The 21,032-nt window shown below is 45.5% G+C and overlaps 1 pseudogene; it reads right to left on the bottom strand.

Annotated features, from left to right (window-relative positions):
• Positions 1 to 19,191: 19,191 nt before the first annotated feature.
• Positions 19,192 to 19,436, bottom strand: LOC132649730 (peptidyl-prolyl cis-trans isomerase NIMA-interacting 4-like; annotated as a pseudogene).
• Between the last annotated feature and the right edge of the window lie 1,596 nt (positions 19,437 to 21,032).

Consider the following 21,032-nt stretch of genomic DNA (forward strand, 5'->3'; position numbering starts at 1 on the left):
CCTGGATTCCCTCTCCAGCACCAAAAAAGACAAACACCCACCTGATCACTGCATTTAGCAGGCTCTGCGGGACCTTGATTGTCTTCAGGGATGTGACCGGAGGCTGCACCCTCCCCCAAGATCATCTGAAAGCTGAAACCCAAGCTCTTAGTGATTCCAAAATGTTACCTTCTCTTCCTTCTAAAAGTCAGATCTTGGCAAGAGCAGACTTCCTGGGGGAAGAGTCTTAACATTTGACTTTTGCAGCCCCTCCCCCCTTAAGCTTGTTCATAAGAACACATTGTATGCCTTTTCTGGTCCCCTGACACCCACAAATTCATTTCCTTTCTACAGCTTCAAGGATCCCAATGTACAGCCTTTGACAGACAAATCCACACATAGCTGCTGCCTTGGAGACCTGAAGCTTGGACGCCTCCATGGCTTCCCTGTTTCTCCTCTTGAAATGTCTGAAAAAGCTTCCAGGAGGAGGCAGGGGCTGTTCTAGCCTAATGAAGACTGGAGTTTTTGCAGGGAGTGGGAGAAAGTTCAGACCACGACCACCAAGCTTTTATACCCTTTCCCTTACCAGTAAACTACCTCCTGGAAAATATGACAGAGCTGACTTTGGCAGACCTGAGGGTCTTTTGCAAGCAAAGCGTGTTCCTTCCATGCTTGGAATCTGAGACCCCCAATAGGAACAAACATAAAATTGGGTACTGTTTTTTTTTTTCTTATTGCCTACCATGTGCCCAGCAATGTTTACAGAGATTGATATGGACATTATTAACCAAATGATGAAGATGGCTCCTGAGCCCACCCTACCCGCACGCTTGAGTGGAGCAACAGGCACTTCCTCCAGCAACCCTGTAAATAAACGACACACAGTGGGTGCCCGGTCCGGGAAACACAAAGTGTCACAGGGAAAATCATTCGCCTAGACAAGCACCTGCTGCTAGAAACACTTAGCTGTGGAGTCCAAGCGTGACAACACCCTGCCAGCCCTGACCCAGGAAACACAAGCCCAGGGGACAACAGGAAATTTTCCCATGCCTCCCTTGCCTGCTCCAAAAGCTGAGACTGCTCAGAGATGAACTTTGTCTTCCTCCTCTGCTCTCAGGCGAGAAGTCACAGCATGGCTTTCTCTCAAAGCATGGCAAGAATGGGCAGATAGAGGTCAACATTCTGTTGAATGCTTCACTAAGCTCTCTTTCGAGAGCACACAATGTTACAAGGGTCCTTTGGGCGTCTTGTTCATTGCGGCATACAGCTACCCAATCAATACCTGCTGAATGAATGAATGAATGAACAAATGAATGAATGAATGAACACATGAGGTAAGTATCTTGACTACAAACAGCCAGCTAGCAGAGTCAGCTTTTGAGTACTAGTGTTACCTGCTGAGGATGCCAAGGGCAGCTCCCATCTGAGGTACATAGCCACGTGATGGCGTAGGGCCTGAAGAATAGAACATGAATCTATTAGCTTTGGGACAAATGTCTGGAGTCTAGTGAAAAAGCCATTAACCAACAAGTCCATGATAACCCCAGGCTTAGTTCTGCCTCTGCCATACCTGGTACTGGCAGTTGTATATGACTTTTCTGCAGGGGTTTCATTTTATCCTCATGTGGCATGGGTTCACAGTGCCTGCACATTCCCGCAATGAAAGCCAAATGAGACAAAGCATGCCAAAGAGCTTTAGGGACAGCAAAGGTGAACTGAATATAGTTATCCTAGCCTCCCTGAGGATGGCTCTGCTCATGCCTATAATCATTGTACGGTATACACTTCCAGCCCTCCAATAAGTGGGGGCGTTATTCACTTCCCAGTTTATGCAAATTCTCCCACCTCCACCCAGGAATTGTCAGTACCCAGCATACACAACTGTACATACAGTTCTAGAACTATGGAGAAGGTGTGGGTTTGGCATGAAAGGATGGAAAGGCAAAAAGACACTTAAGCTTCGCCTGCACAGATGAGTAGAAAAGAGATACGAGTCTGCAGAGCACAGGGCTGGTGAGATCTCTCTGGATTCCCACGCACTTCCTGTAGAACCATCTAACACAAGACAGGAGTGGAAGAAGAGACATAGCACTGTACCAGGAAACTAGATCTTTGGGCTGAAAAGAATACCTCCTTGTCCAAGCTTGGAACATGGCCCTTGCTCATCCCTGGGGCTGCTTGTGGTAACCCCCACGAAGCTAAACACTAGCCCTGAGAGAGTGAGCACAGATGGCCACCTAACCAAAGACCAGGATACCCTTAAGAGCTTCCCTCAGTGTAAAATCTGGATCTCTCATGGGCTGGTGGATGTCTGTCTACTGCCCCACAGCATACAATTGTGATGACTGGACTTCCGGAATGCCCAGGAAGGAAATTACAGCCTTTCTCAAAACACTAAAACATCCTTAGTTAGAGCTGCCTCCACTGACCTATGGGGAGGAGGCTTGGGAGTTGGGTAAAGACCCTGAGGCTCTATTTACTGTATCTCTGGTCATATCTCAGTTTATTTTGGAGGTCTCAGCCGTGGGGGTCCAAGACCCCAACTGTGGCTCTTCACATCCAAGAAGACACTTGGTGCTCAACACATCTGTCTCTGCATGTCTTTTGTGACTATCTGCTGCCTACCTCTATGTCATCCTGGGAGGTGCCGGGCCAGCCTGGGCCAGGTCCCCTCTGTCAGGTGCAAACCTTAACTCTGAGTGGGGGTGGTTGCAACCTCCCTCATGCCTTGCCCACACCCTCAGGGCTGGCACAACATCAAGGTTAGTTAAAAGGGGGCCTCCAAAGCTCTCGCATGTGGCCCAGGGTCCGAGCGACTCATTAGGTGGTGGCGGCTCTCACACATAGCCTTTAATGTGGGGCGATGGTATGTTTCAGGATTCTTTTCAGAAGGAAAAAGTTAATAACGTGAAGGCTTTATTAGCTCTCTCTTCCCCCCTCTGAGACGTGCCCTTTGGTAGTGCGATGCCGGGGCTAGTTAAGGCCGAGGCCGGGGGATTTCCTCCTCTCTGGGAAAGACTGTAATTACACACACACAGGGGCCAAGGCACTGAAGTGGTAACACACCAAGGTCTTAACCTCAGAGGCGGGAGGGGAGCTAGGTGTGAGTCGTTGTGGCCGGGTCTAAAAAGCAGAACCATATGGGAAATGCATTACCTGCTCTACAAAGGCGGCCTTGCTAATAAACGTATTTACTGGGTTAAATAAATATGCGCAGGGTTGTTAAAAGCCTGGCCCTGTGACTTCAAGTCACCAACATTTTTCACTTGTCAGAAAGAGCCTTTTGGAAGCTTTCAAGCAGCCTGCCTTCCTGCCCATGTTTATGCATTCACTGTTCCCCTGCCCACGGAGAAAGAAAGGGTCTTTGTCTAGCGTGGTGGAGACCCTACAGGTAGTCAAGGGCACACACAGCCTGTGTGTGCTGGCCTTGGGAGCACAGGTTGCTGCTCAGAGCTGCTGTGAGGAAACACGTCTCCACACAGCCCTGTGTCCAAGGAGAGGAAGGGCTCCACTCACATTGCATCATGGAATCTTCTGACTGTAGTTTCTTGTGTATTTTTGCTGTCAAATATGTGAAATATAAAATCAGCATTTCAACCGTTTTCAGGCTTATCTAGTTCAGTGTATAGAGTGCATTTATCACCACTGCCCTCTGCTTCAGAACGTTTTCATCACCCCCATCGTAAGCCATCATAACCCTTGCCTATTACTCTACATAAAGCTGAAAGCCTTGGTTCCTCTCCCCTCTAAGTCTCTGGCAACCTCTTCCCAGCCTCCTTTTCTGCAGGTACAACTCTTCCAGACACATGGGATCTTTTGTGTCTTCAACATTCTCTAAGCAGTTTTCATTTCATCCATGTTCCAACGTGTATCCATCCCTCCTTTATTCTTTGTTACGGTTGAATAGTATTCCATTATGTGACTAGATCACATTTTGTTATATATTCACTAACTTGGTGGGTATCTAGATTGTTTCTTCCTTTGGTTATTGCAAGCAGTGCTACTATAGACATTATTACATGGTGTTTTTGAGCACCTATTTAGGTTTTCTTTTGGGGTGGGGGGTGGAATACACCTAGGAGTGGAAATCGTGGAGCACAGGGCAACTTTCTATTTACAAAATAATGGTGACCAACCTACTACCCCCTTTTGTATTTGGTAAAAAAATCAAGGAACCCAAATACCTTTTTCCTTTATAAAACTCGAGTTCTTACAGTTCTGCCCCAATGTGGGGGGAATTATCTTCATCTTGCAGACAAATGTGAAAGCCAAGGAATTTATAGTCACACCAAATATGCGAGCCTGAGATTTGAAAGCTGGTCCTACAGACCATGAAATAAGCAGTCTGTCTTTTTGTCGTCACCCACACTGGGCTGATGTTATATAGAAAATGCTGCGCATTTCCAGAGGCCCGAGAAGATCTCAGGAAATTCTTAAGTGGCCTTCTCTAAATAACATGACGCAGCACGTGAGCTCAGGGGTCCCCCAGACACAAGGACTCTCACATCACACTCTTAAGACACCCACAGGAACTAAAGTGAGTGTGGAGAAGGGCAACTCCTTCATTTTCAACCAGGAGGGTGTATTTCTCTCCAAGAGGAGAGGGAGCACCATTGCCACAGTGTTAGCTGGTTCTTTTTTTATTATTAAATTTTTATTTTTTATATTATTACAGTTTATTTACTTTGTATCCCAGCTGTAGCCCCCTCCTTTATTCCCTCCCAATCCCACCCTCCCTCCCTCATTTCCTCCTTGCCCCTCCCTAAGTCCACTGATAGGGGTTGGTCCTTGTCCCCTACCATCTGACCTTAGCTTATCAGGACTCTCCAGGACTGGCTTCAGTGTCCTCCTCTGTGGTCTAGCAAGGCTTCTCCTGAACAGTGTGTGATTCCCATTGCGTGACTCTGTGTGACCTCACTTTCCATGAACAGAGCACCCCAAGAATTGATAATATGGTAAACAGCTGTCCCTCCATTTCCTACTTTGCTCTTTGTTTTACTACCTTTAGTCTAACCTAGTTTTTGTTTGCTCTTTAATCCTTCGATTCTTTTTTTATGCCAGTCACCACACAGGCACACACACACACACACACACACACACTCACACCTGGCTGTACTGCTTGAATACTATATGTGATCTCAGCCACGAGTCATTTTCTCCGCACTGTAAGATACGGTCCGGGCAGTACAAAGCCTTTGATACCAATAAATAAATGAGGGCTCTAGACTCAACTTTGAGTTCATCAGTGTGTTCATGAGTACAGGACTCAATACAGGGAGCCTATCTCAGCCCATGTCCTTACCTGTAATTACAATGTAAGTCATGTAAAGCTGTCAATTTTTTTGGTCTGTGTGTGTGTGTGTTCACATGTTGGTGGTGAAAAGTGTCTGAAAATGTACATGTGTGCACATGTGTATGGAGGCCATAGGTTGACATCTGGAGTCCTCTCCAGCTCTCACATCCTTATATGTACTGAGACAGGGTTTCTCACTTTAACCTAGATTCTGCATTCTATGTGCTGGGACTATAGGCAGGCTGCTATGCCCACTGGGTGTTTTATATGAGTACTGGGGAACCAAACTCTGGTCCTTAGGCTTGCATGGCAAACACTTTACCTGCTGAGCCACCTCTCCAGCCTCCTGTGATGATGTTTAATGAAATAATGTAGCTTCTAAGGTCCCAGCACCCACCCTAGTCTTTGGCTTAGGACAAGTTAGCAGCCTTGTGTCTATTTCCTCATTTGGTGAAAGATGGAGGGGGCCATAAAGAAAGGAACAATATGCTTTAGATGGAATCATGCAATGAAATGTGGGACACAGTTCTCCTCTAAGTATATTGCAGAGATCATATCATTTATTACATACAATTCTGAGCCAGGCAGCACTGGCACACACCTTTAATCCCAGCACTCTGGAGGCAGAAGCAGGCAGATCTCTGAGTTCAAGGCCAGCCTGGATAACAGAGCAAGTTCCAGGATAGCCAGGGTTAAACAGAGAAACCCTGTCTTGAAATATAAAACAACAACAAAGACAACAAAAAGGGATTCCAATTCTATTATGACAATTCTATTTTGCAGTTCAGATTCTATTGGAAAAAGTTGAGGGTTTGGTCAAGCTGCATAGAGCGAGGGCCACAGTGTCCTGGTCAGTAGGCCCACGGGGGTGGAAAAGGAACTTTTAACAGCCCAGGCCATTGTGGGTGGACGCAACTTTCTGGCTTGTATCTGGCTCTACTTTCGTTCTTGGTGGCATAAAGCTAGCGAGTGTCCTGAGGTCAGTGGCTCCCTCTGGGAACAGAAAAGGGAGGGGGAGTGGAAAAAGTGTCTTCAGATAATGAGCAGAAGTTTGCCATCAACTTGATGCACGTCAGATTCTCAAAAGATGAGTTATGTGTGGCAAACTCGCTTTCTTTCAAGTCCTGTTTATGGTTGGTTAAATAAGCAACGGGGTGATCTGTCATCTCGGCTCTCAGCTGGTGAGCACAGAGAGCAACAAGCTAATCTGATGTGAAATGATTTGGACAGTAAATAAATAAATCCCACCTTGATAAGCCGGACTCCTCAGGAGCTCTCCCACGGGTCCTAAACATTCTGATTAAGAGTTGATGAGGGCTTCCCAGAGAGAGGCCAGAGACATCTTCCCTGGAGGTCCCTGCCAGCAGAGCCACATTCCATCTGTTGGGGGGACGGTTTAGGTAGAAGAAGGGCAAGGGGGTGAAGGGGCGAACCAGGTGACCTTTCTCGGTCTCATCCACCAAGAAGGCTCAGAAACTTATCTTGAGGCAACTGACAGATTTGGAACATGCACCCAGTATAGGACTCAAACGGAATTTCAGCCCAGTCAATAAGGATAACAAGAGACACATTAAAGGGAGGGTGGGAGAGGTGGGGAGGGGTTTGCTTAAGCAATCTTCATAAATCTCCTGAAGATGCAACTACTACTCTCTGAAAGGCAGCTTAGCAGAACAGGAAGTCTAAACAAAGCCCCCACACTGCTGGAAAAGAAGTGCTATTCCAACTTACATACTCGTCTGTTCTTGGTGGAAGCTTTTTTCCTCCCTGTAGCATTTATTTTCAGTGTGGGGTGGTAATATTTATTTATGTGCACTCCTTTCTGGTTTTTATACCCATTCTATTTGCTAACCATTATATATATTGCTTAAGAAACCACTTGCTTTAGAAGACCCTCAAGGCAAGAGCTTTCGTTGGCTAAGCATTTCAGTCTCCAGTGTAGCCTCTGGTTCAAAACATCTGTTCTCCGGATTTGAGTGTTGACTCTCCCTCATCCCTATGGTTGGTTAGGTTTCTGAAGTATCTGTGCCTCAGTTTCTTCACCTATGTGGTAGTACAGATGATGTCTAACTGAGAGCATTGTCCTGGAACATCAAGGGGTTAAACAGCCAAGATGAGTCACTACTGAAACTTTCAACAAATCCTGTTAAAAAATGAGAATCTCACCCGCCTCTCACAAAGATGGACCCTGAAGAGCCGATGAGGCAGCGTTACCCCCTCTCACTGCTCTTCCTTTTTGGTTTGGATTTTGTTTCTTCTGGTGCTCCTCTCCTTGTCTCCTCCTCCTTCTTTTTTTCCAAGACAGGGTTTCTCTGTGTAGTCCTGGCTGGTGTGGAACATTCTCAGTAGACCAGGCTGGCCTCAAACTTAGAGAGCCGCCTGCCTCTGCCTCCTGAATGCTGGGATTATAGGCGTACCCCACCACTGCTTGGCTTTCTTCTTTTCTAATAACAAGATTTCTCTTGGTTTTCTTTCTTTTTTGTTTAAATAGCATTTATGTTTTCTTAAATTATAATAGTAACTCACTTGTATGGTGTTGAAAGGCAGTCTTAAAAACTAGAAAGAAGAGGAAAAAAAAGAAAGGAGGAAGGAAGGAAAAGAAAAAAAATCAAGTAATTAAAATTTCTATCAAGAAGAGACAATTATTTTTGGAATGCTTCTATCATGTTTTTCTCTGTGTATATGGCAAAGGCCTGTATATTTTTTCCTTAGTAGCGATTTTAGTGGAGGTGCTTTATGCAATTTGCTCCACACATTTTGTTCATTATCTTTTAACCACTCTGGGAGCACATTACGGACATGGTTCCCAAATAGGAGGGGCACTTTGGTGGTGGCAATAACCATTTCCCAATTGCCAATTATGCGCCAGATGCTGGCTGCTCTGGGCACTCTGAAATGACTTCGTTTTTTCTCTAAGTCCTGATGAGATGGTTGCTAGGTTCTTCTACCTATTAAGAACTGGGTCTTGGGGGGAAATAAATGATATATGCCTAGGTTCATATAAGTCAGAAAATGATGAAACAAAGATTTAAAATCATGTCTGGGGCCAGGGAGGTGGCTCAGTGCATAAAAGCATTCACTGTGCAATGATGCAAGCAGAAAACCTGGGTTTGCTCCCCAAGTAAAGGTGGAAGGAGAGATCCAGCTTCACAGAGTTGTCCTCTGACCTATGCACTGTGGTATATGTGTTCACACAGACATACCAATGGCAGTAATAAACACAATTCAAAGAAAAAGAAAAACAGATCTGACCTGTTCCATAGTGTAGCTGTTTCATTCATTCGGTGGTCTGTATGCACTGTGAGTCATACTAGAGGGCTTCAGTGAGCACAGAGGTAAGATGTGCCTCAATGTAAAGCCTACATTTACTTGGCAAGGTGGATGCTTGTCCATTATCACACAAACAACTGTAGCACTGCAGAGGGCTTGACAGGAAAAAGAGCCTGGGGGCGCTGAGAAACTGAACTGGGGAGCAGTTGGTACAGAGCTCATGAACCACTCCCATGAGGAAGTCAGACTTTATTGAGGTGGGAGAAGTAAGTGAACTCAACTGGCCAGGGAGTGGGGATGATTAAGGAAGAAGAAAACAGCAGAGAGTTTATGGGACACAGTAGCAGTAGGCTCCAAAAACTCAACAGGTACTATGGAATGGCTATGCAAGGGGGGAAAGAGAGCCATGGCGAGAGAGAGAGAGAGAACAGACACTGAGAGGGGCAGAAGATGGGAGGTTCTGAATTCAATTAAGGAACCTTGATTTTCTCATGAGGACACTGGAAGGTGTTTAAAGCAGGAGGACAAGGTTCAATTTCACTTGAGGGACAATGGTGGCCTCCACAGTGATGCTGCACTGAGAGAGGCAGGGGCAAACCCATTCTCACCAGCATCAACAGCTCCACAGCAGCAGCCAAGGGGAGTGATGACTGCAGCTTGGGCCAAGGTATTGGTGGATATGGAGATACCTGAGTAGAGTCTAGGAGCATCCTGGGAAGTAAATTCTGCAGAGCTTGGTGATGAATCAGTGGTGAAAAGAAAGGTCATAGGGACAAACCCAGGATTTTAGGTTTGTGTTACCCAATTGGTAGTGCTACTCTTTCCTGAAGAGTGAATATGAGGGAATATTGGGGGTGGGGGTAGATCATTAGTTCAGTTTTTTAATACATCAAGTTTGAGAGGCTGGAAAGGGCAGGGTTGTCATGTGGAGGCCTGCCATCTGCCTCCTCCTTTATAAAGAACCAGAATGACAAATAACTGCATCTTTAGAGAGTGGTGCTAGAACCTAGCTCATGACGGGTGTATTCCCACAGACTTGGGCTGTCAGCCGCATGAGAAGGATAAAATGTACTGGAAGCTGTGATCCTGGTTCCCCACCTGGGAAAGCTACTCACTAAAGGCAAAATAGCAAATACGACAATCCCAGAATTGTGAGTACCTGAAACATCACCATAGTCACTGACAAATCTTGCAATAGGAAGGACAGACCGGAGGCTAGTTAGGGGAGCTGTCTTATACAATAGCTTTGCTCTAGAGAAAGAATCAACTCCAGGATCCCAGGATACTGCAGCATAGATTCAAACACTACTAGCCAACAGCCACCCTGTGTACCCAGACATCTCAAGCCACAATCACCTGAACCACTAGAGTATTTCTTTCCCACGTGACCCCTTGAGACAAAAGGTCTCTCTTCACTGCACCCAGGCCCATGGATTATAGCAGAAGAAGCTATGGGAAGACTAAGTTGAGGTGTTCAATTGGAACCAAAGTCAACACAGCTTTTGAACCATTACTTTAAGACACAGCAAGTACCACCTCTGTAGTGGTGGGCATGATTCGTTCAGCAGCTGTGCAAGTCACAAGAACTACGGGGGAAAAAGTAACATGAGACCTACAAACAACACAATAACTCTTCACTCTTCAGCAACAGACCTCCAGGATAACAAAATACCTGGCAAGGAATTCAGAAGAATGGCTGTAAACAAAACAAAACAAAAACCCCAAGGAGGCTCAGGAGAACACAAACACAAAATCCAACAAAGCCAGGAAAACAAATCATGATATATGAGAAAGTCAACACAGGGGGTTGAAAAGGGTTTGAAGTCTCAACATGTTAAAACCAGAATGCAACTCAAGCTCAAGCAGAAGAAAGGCATTTCAAACTTGAAAGCACCATTTAAAAATATTTTAAAAGGGGAGAAAAAGCATAAAACAGCATTTGATATGTACAAATAGGAGAACCTAAAGAAAGGAAACAAGGCATAGAAAATTCTTTTGATGACGTCATGACTAAAGATTTCCCTAACCTTGATAAAGACATAAGACACTAAGGCATAGGATGTGTATAAGGCTCCAACTAGATTTGACTAGAAAAGATCTTCATTGTGGCTCATGATAGTAAAATTATCAAAAGTACAAGGCAAAAAGAAAGTGTTAAGAATTTGGAAAAGTTATTGCCAAGTCACATTTAGTAAGAGCAGATTTCTCATCAGAAAACATACATGCCATGAAAAAAATGGAACACACTCCAAATCCCAGAAGGAAATAACTGCCAATCATGACTCCTATACCCAGCCAAGATATCCTTCAGATATTACAGAAAAATAAAGACATTTTCAAAAAAGCAAAAATGGAGGAGATCAATCACTGCTGCAAAAACCCTACAAACATGCTTAGGGAAGTCCTACATTCAGATATGAAAGACAGTTACATGATGAAAACCCATGAGAGTGTAAAATCCACCAGATGATGCACAAAAGAGAAATAAAATAAGAATCAAAATGTATCAATATAGTAAGTACACTTTCACTTGCTTCAGTGCATGTTTATACACACACACAAATACTCACTCACACATACAAAATAATTTCAATCTAGGATGATGTCTCCCAGGACTACTTTAATCCCACACATTTTTGCCTCAGCACTGAACAGCTCCCCCTCCAGCATAAAGATGAGCAATAAGCTAAGGGGGAGGCAAAAGACAAAACAACAAAAAAAAAAAAACACATGATTTTTAACAAACATTAGTAGGTTAAGAAAATGACATGTAAATTTCTAACCATCTACTACAACTTTGAAGAGAAACAAACTTAAGATCCTAAATAAAAGATGCAGACTAACTGGCTAGACAAGATGGCGAACCCAGACCAGGAGCCCGCTGCTTACAAAACACTCATTTCACCAGGAAAGGTGCAACTCACAGCCTCAAAGCCAGAGGTGCCCTTAATAACATCTACTCCACACAGGGGTGATCGATGTGTAGTATGCTATAGAATTTATAATGAATGCCTGGAACGGAAAATTATCTGCGTGTTTTCATCACCTATGCATGAAAGCCAATGGATGTTTGTCGTTCTTCTAGGCTATCCCACATCTAAACCCCTTTCTCATGACTGGGAAACCCTTTGTCTGAGGAGGCCAAGCTCATTTCTCACTGTAGAAGCTGAAAGATCAGATTTCAGGGTGACCTGCAACAATTTAAAGCTAGCTGAAGCGAGGGAGGTGGCTCAGTTGGTAAAATGCCCACCGTGCACACACAAGGATCTAAATTTGGCTCCGTGGTACCATATAAAAGGCAATGGTAATGTGTGTCTGTAACCATAATGCTACGAGAGGGGACAGACACAGGTAGGTCCCAGGGCTCCCAACCACCTAGTCTAGCCATAGGTAAATTCTGAGCTCAGTGAGAGACCCTGACTCAAAAATTAAGGCAGGAGTCACCCAACATCAACCTTTGGACTCTATTTGCATAATGGAGTGGGTGGTGTGTGCACATATCTCACACAAACACACAGATACACACACACACACACACACACACACACACACACTGTGCATACACTCATTAGATCAAGGATTGTATCTTTCAGGACTTCAATTCCACACATTTTTAGCTCAGCACTGGTCAGCAACCCTTCGTAAGTAAACTAAGGCTGGAGAATTACCTGCTAAAAGAAGCAAGCTATGCTGCTAGAAGCCAGCCATGTGGGTCAGCTCATCCTTCTCTCTACCTCGGGCCACCTGTCCTGGAGGCTGTGGAGCTCAGAGAGGTCCCCAGGCCTTACTTTACTGCCCTTAAGGGGCATGTCCTTGACAGCCAGAGCAATTACCTGGTTAATTCAGACAGAGCAATTATCTAACCAGGATGAGAAGGCAGATTTTCTCTTCTGGCCTTGAATAATGAAGATTGTTCATCCTCAAAGCTGTAAATACATCACCCAAAATAGCATAGAGCTGAGAGAAACCAAAGCCTCTCAGCAGATTTAAAATTAAGTTTCCTTCTATCCCATTGACAATAAGATTTCTTTTTAGTCTACATATTTTTTGCTAGGAACTTCACTTCATTTTGCTTAATTAGATGGCTGTAATAACTCAGACCCACAGCAGGTATAGTTAACAAGACTGCAACAGAAACAATTTGGACCCTGAGAGGTTTGGCCTACTAAGAAACCTGCACTGTCCATGAACTTTGTGTGTGTCAGAAAAGTCTTACATTGAAACTGAGTCATTCCTAGCAATGTGTGGCTCCTGAGCCCTTGAAATGAGGCTGGAGGACAAAAATGTTGGGAAAGGGGTGGAGGTTACAGCGCTGGTAGCTCTTTCCAGTCCAATTCCCAGAACCCGCATAACAGCCCACAACTGTCTGCAATTCAGTTCCAGAGGATCCAATACCCTCACACAGTCATGCATGTAGTCAAGACAACAATTCACATGAAATAAAAATAAATCATTTTTAAAAATAAAAAAATGTTAAATTTAATTATCATAAAGTGACAAGTAAGTTGTCATATATGACTAGTGCCTACAGTATTGGATAGGACAGGGGATGTTTGTGAGCAGATTTTTCTTACCATGATCTCAACAAGAAGTCTCAAGGTAAATCAGGATTTCCCAAAGTTAATTATATGGATGAAACTTGTTTGGGGACAAGAGCTTGAGAGCTAAATTCTCCCTTTCCTAGTACTGTGTGGGAGTTTATTAATTGTCTACATGATTGCTTTTGTAAAGGGTCTACTTCTCTGAGCCCAGAATGAGGAGCTCTGAATTTGAAGCCATTTATTGGGCTTAAATTTATGTGGTGTGAAATCTGTTAGATCATTTGCTCATCAGTAGGTTGTCTAGAAGAAAGGCCCATCTACAAAGAGTTTGGGGCTGAGGGTCACTGGTGTAATCAGAAACATACTAAGCCTGCCCTGCAGCTAAAGGGTCTGTGCTTTCAAGTAAATCTTGAGCTTGAGAAGTGGCCTTTTGAAGACCTTCCTATTGGTAGCATTTCCTTTCTTATTAAAGAAGAAGAAGAAGAAGAAGAAGAAGAAGAAGAAGAAGAAGAAGAAGAAGAAGAAGAAGAAGAAGGAGAAGAAGAAGAAGAAGAAGAAGAAGAAGAAGAAGAAGAAGAGGAAGAAGAAGAAGAAGAAGAAGAGAGACAAAAAACAAAAGCAATTTTTTATTTACTGTTGTTCAACTTAAAAACTGAAAGCTAGCAAGAAGCCCCTAGAGACTCACATCTAAAACCATAGAACATATGAGGCTGCCCCAGTAGAAGGAAACCTTCAAACTAATAGGCAAGTGTTTGGCTTTAAGAAGGCTTGAGTGTGATTCAGACAGAATGGTAATAGGACCTAGCTGCCAACCCCAGCCATTGGAGGCCTGCACAATATTTCAATATTCAAGAGGAAATTGTCACTGTTGGTTTGGAGGTCAGCTCATTTATCTAACAAATGCCAGCCATGGGCCACACAGGCCCTGAGCTGCAATCTGGGAAAATAAAGATGAAAACATAGCTTTTGCTTGTGGATTCATAGTTCTATAATAGCCCAATGGGAAGCTGCAATGGGAAGCTGGAAACAGCGTGCCCCAAAGTCGGCTGACAGATCCATCTGTGCAGTATGTAGGGAGTCTGTCTAGCATGCATAAAGCCCGCTGTTTGCTCCCCAGCACTGCACAAACCAGGTATGTTGGCCCATACTCGTAATCTCCCTTGATTCAGAAGGTACAGGAGAGAGTAGTAAAAGTTCAAGTCCGTCCTCAGCTACATAGAGAGTTCCAGAGAAGCCTGGACTAGAGACACTGTCTCAAAGGAAATAGATAAAATTAATGTTTAAAAGTGATGAATGGGTCATCTGAACAGCAATTTGTAAAGCTGATTTTTTTTCCTTCTCAAATATTATAATTTCACAGTCCTGAGGCAACACATAAGAATGATTGAGAACTGTTTGTTTTTTTTTATTTTGTTTTGTTTGTTTATTTTGAGAGAACAGGTTTTGGCATATAACCCAGGTTGCTTTCATAGTCATAATCCTTTGCTCGAGCCTCCCAAATGCCAGCATTGCAAGTATGTGTCACTGTGCTCACCAATGAGAGTGAACACATTTACTAAGGGACTCTTAGAATAGTCTTGTTAGGAGACGACTTGGACAGAGCAAAGGTGTCATTTTTCAATCCTCATCACTCCAGTTGCTTTAGCAAGACTCCATAAACACCCATATCGCCCAGCCCAGGAATTTTAACCCTTGGGTTCCTTGAATCCTTCCTTCAGCACATTTCATATGGAAGGCTACCACCATCCTTATTTCTCATCTCTATCTTGCTGTAAAGCCATCCTTAGAGTTCTCATGATATTCTCAGGCATGAAATTGAGTGTGCTTAATTACTGCTCATAGCCATTCTGCAGCTCTGACTCTTGAGGAGCAAGCATCTGTGTGGACAGGCCCTTCCACAGCCCCACAGAAGAGGGAATGAGGATCCCTCTTCCTGGACCCACCAAGACCTACCACTGAAACACAAACCCTATTAAGCCCCTCTGCATTCTGTTAGGTCGTGTCACTTGCACTCCTGCCTCTGCTGGTACCTCTGCCTATTATGTTTGAAGGTTTTGTCTCACTGGGCGGAAATCTCAGCAAATGGACCAGGTGGTCAGAACATACGTAATGGGGACAGTCTCACTAGAACATAACAAGACACATAAAGCAAATTTGAGCCACAGAGAATCTGAAAGATGGGCTGTAGAGTTGGCCTCATTCTGTAGAAATCTCTACAAAGCATGTATGAAAGAAATAGACAGAGAAGAACTTTCTTGAAGAGGGGAGTAGACAGCTCCAGAAAGTCCTCTGGCTTTTGTCTGAGTCTTCCTACTACAGATTTTGAAAAAATGTCAGAAATATCCCAAAGTAGACCAACTATTGTAAGAAAACTTCACCAGGAATGAAGAGAGAAGCATCCCACTCCTTCATGGGGCATGGAGCCTCAAGTGTGTACTGTAATCCTTGCTGATGTCCAGGCCCTGCCCTCCTTGCCAGTTCTACCTATTTGTGACTTAAGTCTTCCTCCCCAGGATCCCATTCTACCCAGCAAAGGCTGCCCATGGAGAATGGAGCAGTATATCCACTTTGTGGAGGGATCATTACCCAAGACATCTGGCCACACTGGTGAGTCCCATTCTGGCACCCTCTCCTCCTCTCTGGTCACTTAGTGTGGAAAGTTTGGGAAGAATTAACATGGTAGTCGTTTCAGCGAAGCTGGAGAGGGGAGGGAGTTGAAGCCCTGATGCCAGGCAGAGCAGCTTGGAGGCCCTGGATAGGCAGTGCCGAATGGATGAGAGCAGCAAGATATTCTGAGGATAGGTGACATAAGAATTGAAGTCACATCAGTGCTATGAAGCAGGTAAATGGGGATTGGTAGATCCACATCAAGAAGCCTCAGGCTCTTCTTGGTGAAGGCTGAAGTGCAGCAGCCAGCTAGCAGTAGCGCTTGTAGCCAAACCTCTAGAGTCAAGCCCTTGCCCCCCACAGCCTCTCTATTAATGCTAACCACCTGGCACCTGCCATTTGGTGGCCTGATGCTGGCCAGGCCTCCTCAGGCAACTTTCATGTGACATTCCTCTCTCCTCAGCTTTCACAGGACACGGGGTTACCACTGCCTGCAGTGCTGGGAGATGAGAAGCAGGCCTCAGGGGTGAGGAGGTGTCTGTGGTGATGCCCTGGGCCTCCCTGAGGGCAGTGTTAGTAACTCTGGTTCCCACAGAGCTGGGTTTCAGAGCTGCTGGGGCAGTGACAGGAGGTGTGAAGTCCACAGAGGGCCCAAGGCTTATCTGCAGTGAAACCTCAGTAAGTGAGCCAGAGGAGTCTGCTGCTCCTGACTACCCAAACTGCAACCACTGACCCATGGGAAAAGTGAAGGGCTTCTCCTCACACTATTTTCTACCCATACTGGCAGAGGAACCCAGGGCAGGCACTGAATGGTCATTGGCTATCAAGGCACTGTTTCCTTCCAAGGATGTGCTTATCTCTACAAAGCATGTATGGAAAACCCTCTGTTCCCCAGAGTTCCCAGATAGCTAGGGGCTCAGGGTATGAGGAATAGTTGCTAATGATGCTACTGGTGGGAAACAAACAGGCTCAGAGGTTATTAACAATCTTAAGCAAAAATCTCTTAAAGCCAAGGCAACTCATGGAGTAGGCAGAGGGGCCCCCTGTGGATCAGGTAGAGCTGTCCAAAATCTCAGCTTAGCATGGGATCTCTGTAATTCCTCTAAAGATGGAAATAATGCCTATTTTACCAAAGGTTTTTCAGTTTAAATAGGTAACGCAAAAAAAAGAAAAAAGAAAAAAAAAAGTATTTTGTGATGAGCTAGAGCAGAGACAGAGCTAGTGTTTCCTGTCATGTGTCATGCATAAGTGGTTCAGTGCACTATTAAACTAGGTCATCATGGCCACCCCTTTAGCACTGATAAACGAGACCCTGGCATATTTTTTCACTTATGTCCTGCTTATCCCACACCCGTTTGTAAACTGTGTTCCTGTGTAGGGTCCTGTAGAGACCTTGATCTGAGCTTTGGCTGAGAAAAACACTTCAGTGGGATGGGTAGGCCTGTGAAGCCTCTGGGTAGACGGGTTCCCAGGGTGTGCTCAGCCCCCACTTGTGGGACAGCGGGGAGGCTTAGAGTGTGGTGTAGGGTGTCCATGGGAATCTGTGTTTGCTGGTCACTTGGAACTGTTTGTCTCTGAGGGTGATTTACATCTCATCCTGCTGGCTGTTTGATCTCAGCCTAAAGGCTGAACACATTAGCGTGTCCACTCCACCCCCAACCTCAGGGATGGTGTGGATAGCATGGCCTCAGAGGGATGGGTGGCAGGTCAGGCCTGACTTACAGCTGCCTTGGACAGGCAAAAGTGGCAGAGCTTGGAGGAGGGGATGCCCATCAGTGTTCTTTCCCGTAAAGCAGGGTAGCGGGTTGGAAAACAAGAGCCCTCTGAGTCAGAGATATCATAGAGCTGATCCTGTAATTTACCATTCATCAGGCTCTGAGCCCTCGCTTCCTTATTGGTAAAGTGAAGTCAGGACAGCCTCCTTGAGGAGATTGGGGAGGCAATAAAGATAGATAATGGGTCCAGAGCCCTTGGTTTAGAAAAGGCACTCATAAAAATCCCTATAAATTTCATCGTTATTTAGTTGGGGGAAACTGACCCTGTCACAAGGGCCCATCCTTCAACATCAGCCTATGTGTCAAGCCACCGAAAAGGAGGTAGCAGAAGGTTGTCTTTCCAGATGGAACATGGGTTCTCACTACTGAGAACAGCGGTCAGATGAGGATGAGAACCGGGGATGTGAGTAGAATACAGGGAAAACAGGAGGTGGGGGAGTTCAGCCCCAATGGCCTCTTCTGCTCTGCATCTTAACTGTCTGCATCCAGAGTAGAGGCGGGGAGGTTGGGCCAGGAAGGGCAAAAAAGGCACTTAGATGAAGCTCTGTTGATCACAGGCTGCAGAGATGTTCCCTGCCAGAAGCACTAGCAGACCCTGAGAGAGCCTTCCTAATTGCCACTTATTTATCACTGAGCGAGTGATTTTTAGGAGTGTAGCTGGGCATGGTGGTGAGCCTTGTTGTCTCAACACTTGGCAGCAAGTGAGGCAAGAGAATCTCATGAGTCCAGGAGTTCAAGGACAGCCCAGGCAACTTAGAGAGAAGTCAGAATGATGTGAGAAACTACAGGTGCAGAGAAGTTTCCCCGAGGAAGGCTAGGAGAGCTAGCAGGGACATCACCTGGGAAATTAGCCTTTGTTTTTAAAAGGAAGAAAAGCAAAGGCCTAATGGAATAGGCAGAGCAGGTGTTACAAAAACTCAATCTACATTGCCAGAGCCACAGCCTCAGAAGAGAGTGAGCATGGGATAAGTCTTCTCAACCTCATGAATATCAGAACCTGCTCACTCCTTCTTCCTCCTCCCCTCCCCCCATAGACATAAGAAGCATATGCTGCAATTTGTCACTTCCTCTCCCAAGTATAGATCCATCAGTCCTGAATAGGAATCCCTGTTCTGTATTTCCCAGCTCAGGGTCTGTTAAAAAACAAGCCTGCCCTTTGGTTCTCTAAGGACTTTTTAAGAGGTATCAGACAAGTCCTTCCAAGCTGTCCCAGCTCTCTGTGATTTCAGACGAGATCCTCATGTGGAGACAGGTAAGGGAAGAGAAAGATCACCCTGCCTTCCCAAGTGGTTGAGTTGATGCAAGGACAGGGTTTGGTAAGTGAGCAGGTGACAGGACGAGAGTGTCACTGAGCTAGGAGAAATAGAGGTAAACTATGAAGGAGGAGGAGGAGAGAAGGAGGAAAGAAGGAGGTAGGAGGGGAAAGCAAGCAAGAGTGAGAGCAAGGAGAGTGATCGAGAGAGGAAATGGATAACCCCCATCTTACAGAGTAATAAGGTAACCCAGGCTGTAAGGCATCTGTGGTACCAAGGAAGCCCATAGGACACCTAGAGCCTCAGCCCTCATCTCGCTTCCGGCTGCTAGGTGAGGCTCTCAGGATAGCATGTCCCACCATTCATGGCCTACAAACTGCTGGCCATCTTAGGGAAGATGAAGTGTTACCCTAAAAGACAGATGATCACAAACTAGGGGGTGATCATCATTTTTTATGTCAGCCTTTCACATGACTTTATTTTTTCCCTTCAGTAATAGTAATATGATAGCCAAACTTTGTCTTATCTAGCAGATCTATAAACACGGGCTTATCTCTCCTAGTTATTGGCAAGGCAAATGGTGCCTCTTGAAGGGATTCCACTGTGGACCCCTCTGGTCATCCAATTCATGTCACCCCTTTGCCTGGCTCAATCTTCACTATATTCTGTAGCTACTTCAGCGAATCCCATCCAAGACGTTTAACTTTTCCCTGGTTTCCATGATTTTACCGTATTTTTCTCACAGAATGTGCCTGATGTTTATACTACATTGCTGCCTTCTTGGCAACATAGTCACTCCAAGGAGCTCTACCTCCTTTTCCCACTTTCTAGAACTACTTTTTCTCTTGGGTGAATCTTCATAACTTGCCTTTGAACTCTCAGCCATGACCATCATCCTTTGGGAGCTTGCAGCCAAACGCTGGAAAGAAGAACAAGAGTTTAGTTTCTGTTGGAGTTTTGTAGCTGTTAAGACCTCAGAAATCCCATCCTTCAAGTGTACATTAACAGAAGTCAAATGTCCATGTTTGGGCGGATGAGGACCTTACTTTATTCTACATCTGCTAGGTCCTACTTGGGGTACTGGGTTGGTTTGGGTATGATTTCTATCTTTGATCATTTTGACCCAAGAGGAGACCTTGAAGTCACTTTAAAGAGGCAGAATCAAAGAGTCACTGGTGGTTTAGTGTGAAAAAGAGAAAGCCCAGGAAGATTGTTGGAGGACTTCATGGAGTGCTGAGACACTCTGGTCTGAGGAACTAGAGAGTGAGAAGCAATGAGAGTAGGAATTGCTAGTGTGAGCACTGGCCCGCCCATGGAATCAAGCCTGTACTGTGTGATAATCTATCCCTAGATGCTTGAGTGATGCCTTGTGATGCCTCCCGCTCTGGGACAGCTGGAGAAGGTGCGCTGCATGGGGTAGGAGGTCAAGTCCTTCTTTTCACCCTGTCATGTCAACATTCTACGGTGCCATGAGATCCCCACTGGCGAAGTGCTTCATTTCCTACCCTGGAATATGCCTGTCCAAATGCAGAAGTATGTCAGCTGCCCACGTATCCCTGAGTCCAATGCAATCTGTGCAATTGTTATGTCCGGGGTGGGGTTCCCACCAAGGGTGATGTCACTGTGAAAGTATGAACATCATGTCCCACACCTTTCCAGGTCACTGGGCTGTTCCTGTAACAGGAAGACCAGTTTCCTGGCTCTGGTATCCTCTCAGGGGTCCCCAGTCCCAGTATCCTGTCTCTGAGCTGCCAGGGCATCCTGTGTTGGTCCATGGGCTTGCCGGAACCTGGGGCTGCCTTGCTTGAAGCTTGGTATCAGCTAGGTGTGTGTGTGTCAAGGGGGAGAAGGGATTGAAGAAGCGGTGGGACCACAGCTATATTCACAAGCCAGAGCAGCCAGGCCTGGCATGGAGAGGAATGATTACAAAGATGTCCTTCTCTAGAACCACTGCACATATGTAGCAAATGTGCAGCTTGGACAACATGCGGGTCCCCGAACAATGGGAGTAGCGGCTGTCTGTGACTCTCTTGCCTGCCTTTGGATCCCTTTCCCCTAGCTGGGGAGCCTTGTCCTGCTGTGACTTGAGATGGCAGGGTGGGTTGGTGCCCCCCCATCTCTGAGAAGTAAAAAAGAGGGTGCGGGGGAAGGAGGCACGGGGGTGGGACTGGGAGGAGAGGAAGAAGGGGACTGGGATCAGGCTGTAAAGTGAATAAATAAAGAAAGAGAAAAACAAAGATGGTTCTTCTGCCCCCCCACCCCCCAGCCACTGCCCCTGTTCCTCCTCAGAGGATTCTCCCATACATTCTCCTTCCCA

The sequence above is a fragment of the Meriones unguiculatus genome, chromosome 1 (assembly GCF_030254825.1).
Source record: "Meriones unguiculatus strain TT.TT164.6M chromosome 1, Bangor_MerUng_6.1, whole genome shotgun sequence".
Lineage (NCBI taxonomy): Eukaryota > Metazoa > Chordata > Mammalia > Rodentia > Muridae > Meriones > Meriones unguiculatus.